The 14,496-nt window shown below is 36.0% G+C and overlaps 1 protein-coding gene across 1 annotated transcript in view; it reads right to left on the bottom strand.

Annotated features, from left to right (window-relative positions):
* The window catches only part of LOC117578299 (uncharacterized), a 43,492-nt gene that overhangs the window by 8,609 nt on the left and 20,387 nt on the right, over positions 1-14,496 (bottom strand). The gene's annotated exons all lie outside the window — the stretch shown is intronic.

The following is a 14,496-nucleotide window of genomic DNA, read 5'->3' as shown; positions in this document are numbered from 1 at the left end:
GCAGAGTCTAAGGGGTCGTGGCAGGCGTGGCAATTGCGCCTTTGTGTATACCCGCTACATATAAGGTTGAAGGGTATTATAACAGGCAGAAAAAGGCATCTTCGACCCTATAAAGTATATACATATATATTTATGATCAGAGTCAGCAGGCGAGACCATAAAGCTAAATCCGTCTGTCTGTCCATTCGTATTCCCACTTCCGTCCCCGCAAATCGATGAAAATCGAATTACAAGCGTAATTTTTGAGCTATATTAATGATTTTTAATACAAATAATATTAACTACAGTATTTATGATTCCTAAAAATTTGTTCGCAATGAGAGACAAATTGTATTTAGTTATTTAAGAAATACGTTTGTATGGGGTAAAACTTTTACTTGCTTTAGCTGACCATATACTATATTTGAATGTAATAATATGTCAATATATCAATTATAGTCTTTGGTATATTTTTAGTATATTTGTGGTATTTAAATTCGGTATATTGTAAGAATAATACCGCACTGTTTTGCTCTTAATCAAAATGGGTAGCGAGTATCTCACAGTCGAGCACATTCTTACTTACTTTTTTTTGGCAGGTGGTTGGGGGAAGGGGAGGTGCAAGTTTGTTTGTCAACAGGCGCCGCACAATATTGCGCCACAATAACTTGCAGCAGTGGCAACGGCTGCTTGAGCTCTTGTGTCCAGTGCTGTTCAAACTGTAATCAAGTGCGCTTGTTTCTCTTTTGGGAGATTGCATCACTGTGTGTGTGTGCGAGCGTGTGTGCGTCACTTTGATACAATTTGCATATAAATTCAGCTTACTTCCCCTCTCACCCCCTTCTCCACTCTATCCCTTTGCTGCCGTGAATTGCGTGTGACAATTTTTTGTTGCCTACCATTTTGTGGAATGTCAATGTTGAGTGCGGCAACTGCACTTCCGCTGCAATTTTAATGCAGCTTGCTGCAGCCTGACATCAATGCAACGTGCCACGCCCACTCGCCACAGCATGTGTGTGTGTGTGTGTGTGTGTAAAAATATAGTTTGCAAACAATCTACGGCATGCTGTATCGTATATACCCTAGGATATACTCGTACATATGTGCATTCAGTATATAAAAATACTATATGCATGTCATGCAATATGCACAACACACACCAGATGGCGCCAAAGTGCTACTGTTGCCGCTTCACTCGAAATAAAACTATCTCGATTTATTGAATATTCCACAATATCAAATTGTTCGCTCAACTTGGGTGAAGTGAAGTGTGTGTGTGAAGAGTGAAAGATAGAGATAAAGAGAGAAAGAAAAAGTAGTATTATTATATTAAAACTTAAATGTACACATGTACATACGCACACACTCAACATAAAAACACAATTAAAATGCATCAAAAACAGTTTTCAAATTGTTTTCTTTGAAATTGGATTTAGTTTGCCCCAAGGCAGCTCGCAACTGCAGTTAAAACAATTTTATAAAATTTCCCTGCAATGCCATAAATATGAAAGAACAGTTTTATATGTTAAATTGTTTGACTGTTTTGTTTGGTGCGTTTTAAAGTAAGTTATAAACGTGCAGTTGGCAGCGAAAAATATAGGAAAAATTGTTAGAAAAATTCCTGAATCTGTCAATTTAAAATATCAAAAATGTATTTAAAGAAACTGCTCTAAAAATGTTTATTTTTAAAGGAATAATTAGGTATTAATAGATCATTTTATTTATAATTTGAATTTAAAGTCTAAATAAATCCAGTCTTTAAAAAAATTCATGAAACTGACGATTTCTAATACCAAAAATGTTTTTAAAGAAACTGCTCTAAAAAGATTATAAAGATAAAGAATTAATTCAGACATTTTAGTTGAAATTCTAATTTAAAGTCGAAATGAATAAAGTCTAGTCTTAATAAAAGAATTTTAAAACTGCCGAATTATACTATCAAAAATGTATTTCATAAAATTTAAGTCTATAAATTGAATGTTGTTAAGTAAATAATTCAGACTTCATAAACCAAATAGTAAGTTCAACTTAATCTAATAATTTTAAATTTGAATAAAAATACTTTTCGCATGTTAATCCGTTTAGTTTTCACAAAGTTAGTTGGGCAAAATGTTCTGTAATTTACATTTATGTAAATGAGTGAACTAAATGTTCGCTAGAAGTTGCTCATACGCCGCGTAGTCCGCAAGTATTGATAGTGAGGACGATTTATCATTCGACATTGCTAATTGCCAAACTGGGTCAATACAAAAAATGGAAAAGCAGAACGCAGTTTATTATTAAACGAAACGAAACGATTGTAAATCGAGATTATACGAGGGGGAGGGAAACAGCATTATGCGGATAAAAGTCGTATTATAAATGTATCTTTCATATTTATTTATAGACTCTGAGCGAGTTTTTAATGCAGCAGCAGCAGCACTTTGCGCGTTGTCGCCGTTGACATCATTTTAGCATGCATGACAGCATCTCTTCTCCTTTCTCTCTTCCCCTTTTTCTTTTCTAACCTCTTTTGGTCTCACACTCAGTTTTTTTTTTTTATTTGTTTAGTTTGGTTTTTGTTTGGACTTCTTCTTCTGCTTTTTGTACTTCTGACAACTTTTGCTTTCGTTGCGCTTTGACTTTTTTGTTCAAGCTCGACAAACTCGGCGCGCTGATGCGGAAGCGTAAACGCAACATGCTATGCACACTGCCACACACACACAGTGTGGCAATGTGCGAGTAATGTGGTGGCAGGGTGGCATGTGGCAGAGTGAGGTGTGAGGCAGGCAACTCATTCTGCCCTGGGTTAACGAAACGAGCGAAACGAGCTGGCGAACGCTTATCATCATTAGCATTATGTGCTTTAAGCTGGCAACTATATATCAGCTCGTGATTTGTGCCACGCCCCGCAACGCCCATGCTGTCAGCAGTTGGATTAATGTTGCCAGCGTAATTAGTAGAGACTGGCCCCCACACACAGTGGGCCAAGAAAAAGGTCACTTTGAATAGTTCGAAAAAAGCTAATGCTCTGATAAAATCCAAAGCTATTTATGAGAGTTTGTTAAACACTTTTAACACTAAAAAGTTTTATATTTCAAAATACATTCCTTAAATGGTTTTTCTTTAATTTAATCAGCATGTTCTTTAGAATTTCCTTTTATATTTAAAGAGATTGCTGTAGTTATCATCGTAATTGTTCGAGGGAACTTAATAATTAGCAAAAAGAAGCTAAATGTAGTATTAAAATAATACTGAAAACAACTCTTCGAAGATTTGAGCTCTACTTGAGTAGATCAAATTATACCCAATTGTACTGTATATATTTGTATAATGTCTGCGACTATGATTCAAGTCTTCATTACTTTGATAGGGAATTTGGTATATTTCCAACTCTATGGTATATTTTGAGGGTAGTAGTATATCAATATACCAAAGATAGCCTTTGGTATATTTCAGTATTATTCGCTTTGTTGACATTTCGGTATATTTTGTACTATGTGGTATACTTTAAGTGCTGCTTTGTTTGGTACTCTATGTTATACTTTGAGTGCTCTAGTATATTAATATACCAAATACTGCGTTGGTATATTTTAGTAGATTTGTGTAGGTTGGAGTGCTGTAGTATATCATAATACTAAATGTAACCTTCGGTATATTTTAGTATTTTTCGCTTTTGTTAACCATATGGTATATTTTGTACTCTATGGTATTCCACCAAAAAATCAGCAAGCATATATGTATATTCTGCTAATAATTCCTTTGCTAATTTGCCCCACTGTGCGCGCTGCAATCACATAGCACAATAACAACTCTCGCGGCGCGTGGCGTGGCACGTTGTTTGCAACAGCTCTCGATAAAAGTTCATGCGATGACCGCAATTCGACAGCTGCTCGATAACCACGCCCACTCGCACACCGGCCCCGCCTCCGCCTTTGCCTTATTATGCGAGAGTGAGTGCAAAATGAATGCAATGTATTCGTTGCATGAATAACTCAATGAAATACTGAAAACACCAGCAACAGCCAGCAGTAGTTGGTCATTTGCTTGTTGCATGCCCCATTGCACGTTGCAAACGTTGCACCTCATTTTTAACAATTTGCTGAGAACGAAAAACACAAAAAAAAAGAAAAAAACAAACGAAAAAATCAACGTACGAACAACCAACGCACTCAACTGGCAGCTGCAGTTGACCCAGTTACGAGAGATGAAAGAGAAAAGGGGTAAGGAGGCGAAAAAGGAGAAGGAAGAAGAGCACAGCAGGCTGTGCGGCGGCATTGTGACCGTGTGTCCTGCTGCTATGATTTACTTTTGCCATTTACCGAGTATTTTGCATTTTGTTTACATAAATTTATCAAAATTTAACAGCAAAATGCAAATGAAATCTTGAGCCAAACCCCAAAGGTCCAATGTGAAATTCGAATGTGAATGTGAATGCTCTCAAATGTGCCTTAAGTATGTGAGAGTGTGAGTGTGTGCGAGTGTGTGTGTGTGTGTGTGTTTGTGTGCTTCATATACCAAGATAGTTACTTGAAATGCAATTTCGGTAGCTACTCGTTGCTAGAGCAGATTTCACTTGCTGCGCACACTCTCGAAAAGTGAATGAGTTGGTGCACTCATCAGCTTGAGTGAATACTTCAGCTGCTGCTTCACGTACTTTAGAGACTTTAGGTTATGAGCTAAGCCAACCATTAAAGCGCAGTCTCTCTTTATATACTTCAGAAGAAGACGTCCAAAAAACGATTGTGTCATAAAAATTGCACCCCAGAAATTTCACGTTAACGTTAAACAAAAATTCGTAGCGTGCTTTTCAGCGCGCTTCAAATAAAAAAATGTAGCATACTTTTCACCGCTGCTTCACGTGCAAGTGCACCAAAAGAGATCGCCTTTAAAGTGATGCGGAATGAATGGAATAAGCAAAGTAAGCAGAATATAAAGGATGCTTTTTTATAAAGCAAAAAACGTTTTTTGTTATCAAAAGTTTGAAGTTCAAAGTTGCAATAAATTTTATTTTAATCCGTCGACTTATGATCTGTTTATTTGTAATGCAAAAAAGTCTTTTTTTAATTTATTAAAGCATCAAGAATTTTACAACCTTTTATAAACTAAGCAAAGCTTTGACATTAAATATTTTTTATCAAGATTAAAGCATCAGTTTATGGTCTCCGGAAAATGAAATGCAATTTGTAATTTGTAATTTTGAATGTAGAAACAAATCTCAAGTAAATTCGTCAAGCCTTGACAGCAGCATTTACTTAAAACGTGTCTTGCGATCTCTGCAAACTAACTGATGAGAATTTGCCAGTCGGTTAAGCCTGCACCGAGCAACCAGCAACCAGCAACTGAAGCTATGCATCAAGCACACTTTTGAGTGCAAGACTCATTTGAGATACAAGTGGAAGTTTTGTAATAATCTGGCAGTTAGCTTTCATTTGGCAGCCGTAGTTACTGCTGCAAAAACTTTGCGATAAACCAACATAAATAATAATAATTATAATAATGGTGATGATGATGATGATGATGCAGCCACTCATAAATGTCGGGGGCAATGTTAACAGTGTGTGTGTTGGCGACGGCGGTGGCGGCGCCGTTTGCAACTTTGGCTCAGAAAACTTGCAACATTAATTGGCAAATGCCAAAATGACAGTTTTTGTTACTACCACTTGCAGCAAACTTGCAAGCAAAAGAGAAGCAACGAGTCTTCCAAGCAAGTGTAGCATGCGAGAGATGCGCTTTAATGTCGCAATTAAAAATAATTCTGTATGCTTTCGAGCGGCTGCTGAAATTACCAAAAGAAAAAAAGGGCAGTGGACAACGTCCAGTAAAAATGTTTGCTCAGCTGCTCTTTTCATTCCATTTCTATATGGTGGAAGGGTATTATAATTTAGTGCAAAACGAAGCATTTTCTTGATCAGACGAAGCGGAATAGCTGTGTCTGTAAACTGGTATGTTATGTGCAATATGGTATATTTGGAATGTAATGGTATATTGATATGATATATTTTAATGATTTTTTGCTGTGATTGACAATGTAATTTATTTCGAATTCTATAGTATATTTTGGATGTAGCGGCATTTAAATATGCTTTTTATATACTATATATATATATATATATATATATAGCCATGCCTGTCTGTGAATCTGGTATATTTTGTACTTTATAGTATATTTCGAATGCATTGGTAAACCAGTAAAGGAAATACATACCAAAGGGTATATTTTTTTTGGTGTTTTTCAGTGTGATTGACAATCTAACATATTTCGTATTCTATAGAACTTTTCGAATGTAATGGTATCTTTATATACCATTTTTAGCCTACGGTATATTTGAGTATCATTCCTTGGCCACTGTAAATCTGATATACTTTGCTATATTTTAGTATATTTTTAAAATATGGTTTTATTGAACATGGATAGAGGGTATATCACAGTCGACCACACTTTTTCTTCAGTTTTCTTATTTGTTAAACCCTTCTGCTGGGAATTTTGCGCTTTTGCGTCACTGTGCTCATCTGCGTTTGCTTGTAATCACAATTAGATTTAAGGCATCGAAATGCTGTTGATGATCCCCATGCTGAATGCCAGCGAGATTAAATTGCATGTATATCGAGTGCAGCACAAACACACACACACACACACGCAATCGGAACTGTGTGTGTGTGTGTTTGGTATTTGGCTTTTATTCTTTGCCGCCCACAAGGCATCATTATGGACGCACTAATGAGTTTTCATGCTGCACATTCGCATTCGCATGCCGTTTCTGTCCCTGGTTCTGCAATTACGCACAGATTAAAGCATACTTTCGGGCGGCTGTCGCTTTAATTGCAAAATAAGCCCCGTCTACACCCACACAGGCAACAAACGCCAACTCATCTCGAATTTTGCAACGATTGCGTTGCGTTGCGTTGCGTTGTGGTTTGCGGTTCTTAACAACGCAACGCAACGCAACGCAATAATTTTGGTGAATTGATTCACCTGTTAAAACGTATGACGCACAGCACAAAAATACCACAAATGAACCGCAATGATTATGCATAAATACGTACATAGCTCAGTTCTGAATGCTGTGTATTTATGATTTGCCAACAATTAGTTGCACTTTGCCTGTTTGCCAACAATTTATGTGTATATCTCTAATGGTTATTAAGCATTGCCTAGCAAGCATTAATTATGAACTCTTACCGCAACTTAATTTTGTGTGTTTTATTCAACTCTCATAATTATTGTACATAAATTAATTTATGGATTTTTTCCACTAATGCAATTTGTACCTCAACTAAGTCTCTTATCTATTGCTCATACAGAAAGATTTCCACTAATAACATTTAATTCAATTACTTATTTTCCAAAAGTCCTTAACTTAATTATTTTGCATGTACTTGCCAATAAAATTATTTACTAACCAAACTAAATGCAATCGTCTTTTTGCCATCACTTTAACTTTATAATTTTTTTATATTACTTTTTTACCTTAACTTAATTTTTGTAGATTTCATTTGTATCTCTTTAAAGTCGCATAATTATTCTTCATATGTATATGTAAAGTGAATTGAATAGTCCAATAATCATTTTATTACCATTTTTATTTATTGATTCCTTAACTCGTATAATAATTGTGCATATCTTTTAATATTTTACCTTAACTCAATTGCAACTCTTTTTAACTCGCATTTTTAATGTTCATCTTTTCCATAACAACAATTTGGTTTATTTTTATTTTAACTTAAATTCAGCCAAGTTATTATTATTGCAAACTTTTTCCGTAATAACACTTAACACTCAATTCCATTTAGCTGTTTCTTTTTGAGCTCGCACAATTATTATTCATTTTTGGGAATTGCATTTAATTGTCGGTAATAAGACTTTTCGCTTTCTTGCAACGAAATAGAATGGAGTATTCCGTAAATTACTAGCACCTTCAATTCGCCATAACCAAAATAAGAAAATGGAAAAACTGCACGTTTTGTTTCTGTTTTATGTGCTTTCTTGCTGCGTAGTTCATCTGCGGCTCAGCTCGTAAATCTTTAACTAACAGCCGAAGCGTGTTCCTTACACTCATTTCGCAGTCTTCGCTTTGATTGCCATAAAAAATTAGACAAACGAATTGAAATCCCCCAAGCTTACCATAAAAATTATTTTCTTTTTTTGCTGAGACTTTATCATAAAGCCGAGTGTACAACACATTACGTATACGCAGCGTATATCCGGCTATCACTTTGCGTTGCGTTGCGTAGCGTCGCGTCGAGTCGCTGAGCATTAAATTGTTGGGGACTGTATTCGAGTCTCGCGGCGCCTCATAACTTTTCCACTTGGTCCGGCAAACCGAGCGACAACAAACAACAAACAACACACAACAGCGAACACAACAATAGCAGCAACAACTAAAAATACAACAACAATGACGATGATGGCGCTAAAATTTGCCGGCCGTCGTTTTCATCTTCCGTTTTGCCTCCATTTGCAATACCCTTTAAACTTCGGACAATTGAAAGGGTTCTGATGCTTTTGATCGATACTTTGGCAAGGCTAAGAAAATGCAATAATATTTTTTAAATATATTTTTAATACTGTAGTAAATACTTAATACTATATTATTCCTACTATTTCTTTAGTATATTCTTAAAATTATAGAAATTTATCACTTCTCAAAATAGTAAAAACAGTTGTTGTTCAAATAAATGAATTTCTAAATATCACAAAATCATTTTTCCTAATTAGAAATTTATTTTTATATATACAAAATCATTTTGTTAAACAATAGCTAAGTAAAGACAAGTTAAATATATTAATATCATGAAAAACGAGTCTTAAAATGTATTTAGCTTTACAGCATATCTATCAGTCGATCGATTTTCGCTTCAGCTGCTTTTTGTTTTGTCGCCTTGTTTGTGTTTGTCGCCGTTGCCGTTGCCGTCGCTGTGGTGAGAAAGGATTTCTAAAGGATTTCCCATGCACAAAACTAATTTTTCTTGTTTGCCAACATGGCTAAACAACATTCATTATTTTTTGTTATTTTTTTCGGTTTTGGTGTGACGGATATCCGTCATTTCTTTGTTGTTGTTGTTGTTGTTGCTCTCTTTAGGTAATACGAAAATAGAACTTGCAGCTTTTCGCTTTTCTGCTGTGTCAATCGCAAACTCAAAAGAAACATGTAAGAAAGCTACAGTCGAGTGTGCTCGACTGTGTGATACCAGCTATCCATTTTGAATGAGAGTAAGACAGTGTGGTGTTATTCTTAAGATATACCAAATCGATATACGACAAAATACTAAAATATACCAAATGATATTGGTATATTGATAAGTACTACGTTCACAATATATCATAGAGTACAAAATATACCACAAAACATACCAAATGAAAATACCCCAAAAGTACTAGAATATAGCAAAAAATATATTTGGCATATTGAATAGTACTACATTCAAAATATACCATAGAGTGCAAAATATACCACAAAATGTACCGAGATAATTTACCGCAAAATTACTAGAATATCCCAAATGCTATATTTGGTATATTTATATAGTGCTACATTCAAAATATATCAGATTGCTTTCCAAAGCAACTAAGACTCGTAGAAAGTAGGTTTTTGGCCATACAAAAGTTTTTCTTAAATAACTTCTACAATTTTTATCTGTTCGCAACCAACTTACAATACTTAATGGGATCGAAGTTGCCTTCTTCTGCTTCCTACATATAGTATAATATATTTCCTGCCATCACAATGATATTAAACCCTTCTACCCAAATGGGTAGCGTGTATGAAAACTTTATACTGATTTATTTTGGATGCGCAATTGTTGGGGAATCTTGTTGCCAATCAGCTCAGCAAATACAAGTAAACACTCACACATACACATACACCCAAAGACACACACACATGCATGCATAGAGTTGACCATGCAACAGGCGTTGAGACGTTGTGTTATCCTTGGGCCAACACTTTGTATGCGCAATAAATCAGCAAAATCACATTTTGATTGCTACTCCACAGCTCGAGCAGTGCTGCCCAAACTGTAGGCAGCAGGCAGCTATTTGAGCCATTTATCTCGCTGTGACAAACAATGAGAAGCAGCAGCTGACGTCCTCATCACTCAAGCATAAACATGGCCCGATCATATCCTTCAATATGGATGACATATCATCCAACTTTCTCTCTCTCTCTCTCTCTCTCTCTCTTTTGGGCTAAATGGCCCATCATTTATCTCAGGAAGAGAAACTCGTAAGTTGGTTAGATTCATCGATATTATGTGAGACTGGTTGGCTAGATGGCTGACTGGCTGGCAAGTGCCTAGGCATTTGACAATGCCATGAATGATGAACGATTTCAAAAATCAGTTGAAAAACTTTTGCAGCCGACAGCGTTTGCCACTCAAGGACACTCAAGGAGTGCCTTTAATCAGCCTATTAATTCATTGCATTGAATTAATATTTAATCACGTATTTGCGCAGTATTCAATTTTGCAAATTGCTTTAATCAGTTGTGAAATGTGTTGCTTACGATTTCTATAGCAATATCGATTCGAATTATGTGGAATAAACAAGCTTTTATTCAACGAGTACAATCACTCAGTTAATGCTTTCTCTGAAATTGAGTTCTTTGGAAATGCGTTGAATGCAAACTCAACTCAAGATTTATACTTGATGTGCTCTTTAAATTTAAATGCCAAGACGACGAATATTGTTTAATTTTCGATTAAATGAAAACTCTTTCACTCTGTGTTTGGAGCTCAACATATGGTATATTGGAATGTAATGGTATATTGATAATGCCAAGTATTACCATATGTACCATATATTTTAATCATGCTTTGCTTTGATTGACAATTTAATATATGTCATTTTGTATTCTATACTAGAGTTTAGTATATAGAGTGGTATATCAATATACCAAAGGGTACATTTTAGTATTTTTTCTCTTTGATTGACACTCGAATATCTCATATATTTCGTATTCTATAGTACATTTTGAATGTAATGGTATATTAATATACCACGCTATGTTTTAGTATAATTTAGCTTTGCTTGACAATCGAATATATTATATATATCTTATATATACCAAAGGGTATAACTATCTCTCATATTTCCCATTAAATTGATAGCATATTTTAGTTAGTTTAAGGATGGAGAACGTGCTTTCATCAGCATGTTTCCCATATCTTGAAACCCTTCAGTCACCTGCTTGCCTGCCTGACAACCTCCTCACAGTTTGGGCATCACTTTGACGTCACACGCAATTGTTTCTCACTGTCGTTGAAATTGTTTGAGTTGTTGCTGTTTAGCTGCTTAGCCTGTTGTCATAAAATGAAGAAGAAAAAAAAATGAAAGAAAATTCAGCCAAGTTTGGCAGCGCGAAAATTTGCGCTGTCAGCGTCGTCAGACGCCTTCCGTTTATTTTCGTGTCCTTACTCTCTCTTTCTCTTTCTCTGCCTTCCCCTGAGTTGCTCCTGACACACTTTGATGCCGAGCGACTTGAGCAAACACGAAAGTGGCAAACACACACAGACTCCAAGACTCTTCAGCTCAGACAGCGGCTGCGATTCCGACTGAGACAAAGTCTCGTTTTTGCTTTGAGTGTGGCTGTGGAATGTGGGCAGCTACAGGGTCGGATTTCGGATTTCACAGCCGGAAAGTATTTAAAATCAATCAAACAATATTATCTTTAGCCCACTTCGATTCCTGAATTATTGTATTTGCAGTCAGATATTTTCCGCTACAATATTTATGCAATGTAATTCATGTGTTTACGCAGCTTAAACAAATTTTGCATAGTAATTTGTGGGTTTGCCAATGCTAATTTCACAGAAATTATGAATGTCATTTTAAGTTTGGTTTACTTGTAATTCAATTACCATACATTTAATTGGCAATTTCAATTTGTCAGAGACTTTAATTTTGATAGTTTTATATGGCCACAATGTATATCGAATTAATTGATTATCAATTTTGTCTATAGCTAAAATATTCCTTAATTTATGTGCTACCATTTTAGTTCATGATGAATTTACTGACCTTTATCTGCTGTGTTTATCACTATGCAATGTCTATACTCTTAAATACTCCATAATGCATATATATCTTTATTTGTTTAGTATTTTATTGATTTTTTATAATATTTATATATTCTTGTCTAAACTTAATTCGTTTCCATTCATGTAATTGATTTTTAGTTTAGCCCTTCATTATTTAATATCCCACATTAATTAGTATTATTATCTATTCCTCTTTAAAGTGGTCTATATATTCCTCCCTATACGTTATTATCATAACATGATAGGCTCAGCTAGACTCTTAATGCTTAATACTTGTCTATTGAATTAACGCATTTTGTTACCACATTATTTATTGTTATGCTTTATTTTAAGTGATCATTGTATATACTCCCCTCTATAAGTTTTATATAAACAACTTCTAGACCCTTTCAAAGTTTAAGCCAAAGAACCATCGCCTTTTATTATTTATGCCTATTATGTTATCGGCTTTTTGCGCTATTTAAGCTGTTTATAGACTCACCTAATGCAAAATCTTTTTGCTTTCTATTATTACTTTGGGTAAAAGAGACTATAAGAGATTTCCCCTTTTTTTGACAGGTCATATTACATTTCGGTATATATTTTAGTATTTTTGGTATGTTAATTTAGTATATTTAAATGATAATACCACGATACTGTAGTATTTTGAGTATATTAATTTAGTATATTAAAATGATGATACCGTATTATTTCAGAATTTTTGTTATATTACTTTAGCACAGTTCAATGATGATATCACACTATTTCAGTATTTTTTGGTATATTAATTTAGCATATTTAAATGATAATACCGCAATGTTTGGCTTTTATTGAGAACGTGTGTATCTTAAAGTCGATCACACTCGACTGTAGCTGTCTTACTCGTTCTAACTTGTCTAGCTTTATATTATATGTTGTCATACTCTCTCGCTCGCACTTTTGGTGGGTGATCTATGCCATGTAAACTGTTTATAGGCTCACCTAGACCCTCCCACTATGCTCTCTATACACTCCTTGAGCATCCGCTTGAGTGTAACTCCTCTTGCCACACTCCGCTCCTGAGCACACACGCACACACAGACTCCGTAACATACACACACACACACACACATAGGCACGCACACACTCGCCTAGCCTAGAGTTTTTATTATACATAATGTGTTTGTTGTTTACGAGCTACGCACTTTTCCATAATGGAAAACTAAAGTTTTGCTTGGCATATTTTCACCAGTTGTTGAGATGATGTTGTTGTTGTTGTTGTCGTTGTCGTTGTTGCCATAAATAAGCGCTTAAAGCAGCAGCGCGTCATGGCTGCCAACCTCTCTCTCTCTCTCTCTCTTTCACTCTCTTCCTCTCCCCGTTTGTCTACGTGTCTGACTCAGTTACTTGTCTGCTTATGCTCATAAGTTAGTGACATGACATTTGTGACCCTGTGACCATATCCCATGTCCCGATGCCGCCGATTCTCATTCATTCGCCCATTGTCGACTCTGGCATATGCAAAGCGAGAGTTGAATAAATCAAATCGTTTGCCAGAGCAGCAAAAACAGCAGCAGAAAGCAAAAATTGTTCGACACTGACTAACTGTTGGCATTGTCAGCCGACCAGCCAGCCAGCCAGCCAGTCTATGTCCTGGCCCCAAAGTCCTGGCCAAGGTCAGTAGTTGGCACACACTTGAAATTATTCTCATTCCAAGGTTTGGCTTCTAGGTCTACAAGAAGCGGGAAGGAGCGAGGAGTGAGGAATGTTTGTGTGTGTGTGCTTTGTTGTGCTCTGCCAGGCGAAACGGAAGCCATGTGACATGAGCACTCCTGTCACAGGATGTTGCTCGGCATCTGCATGTGATCCATACGCATTCACGTACACAAACACACATTCGTCCCATTGCTCATCCAAGGATCATCGTCGTCGTCGCTTATCCTTGTGTCATTCAAATCTTGCTTAAATAAACTTGTCGCTGTCTTTTGTGTTGGGCGCCACTTGGCAGCTGCCTGTCAGACGCTGCAAACGCAAAACACACACACACACACTCACTTTACTCACACATAAAGCCATCGCTCTACACAATTTCAATTAGAACTTATCTGACGCCCAAGCGCAGTTGATTGTAAAAAGTTGCGCTGCTGCATTGTGCATTTTGTCGCTCGTCGCTCGCTGTCTGGCAGCGAACAAAAATAGAAAAAGAAATGCAATAAAATCAAAGCATAAAACGCCATAAATACCCTTGACAACGGAGGTCAACTTAATGCTTACACTTTGCCACAAAGCATGCTTTTGTAGCTGCATTTGGCGTTTGTTTGTTTGCTTTATGATTCAGACAGCTGCAGAATACAAGGCATGTTTAGTATGTGACCCAGGGCCACATTCATTCAGAGTTGCATTGCGATGGGTTTAATGTAAGCCAAACAGTAGTTCGTACTATATACTGCAATACCATAGGTTATTTTTGGTATTTTGATATACTAGTACATTCCAAATATACCACATAGTACAAAATATATGCGATGTTTAATCAAAACA

Source organism: Drosophila albomicans, chromosome X (assembly GCF_009650485.2).
Source record: "Drosophila albomicans strain 15112-1751.03 chromosome X, ASM965048v2, whole genome shotgun sequence".
Classification (NCBI taxonomy): Eukaryota; Metazoa; Arthropoda; class Insecta; order Diptera; family Drosophilidae; genus Drosophila; species Drosophila albomicans.
Note: the sequence above shows the minus strand (reverse complement) of the source record. Positions and strands in the feature narration are given on the sequence as shown.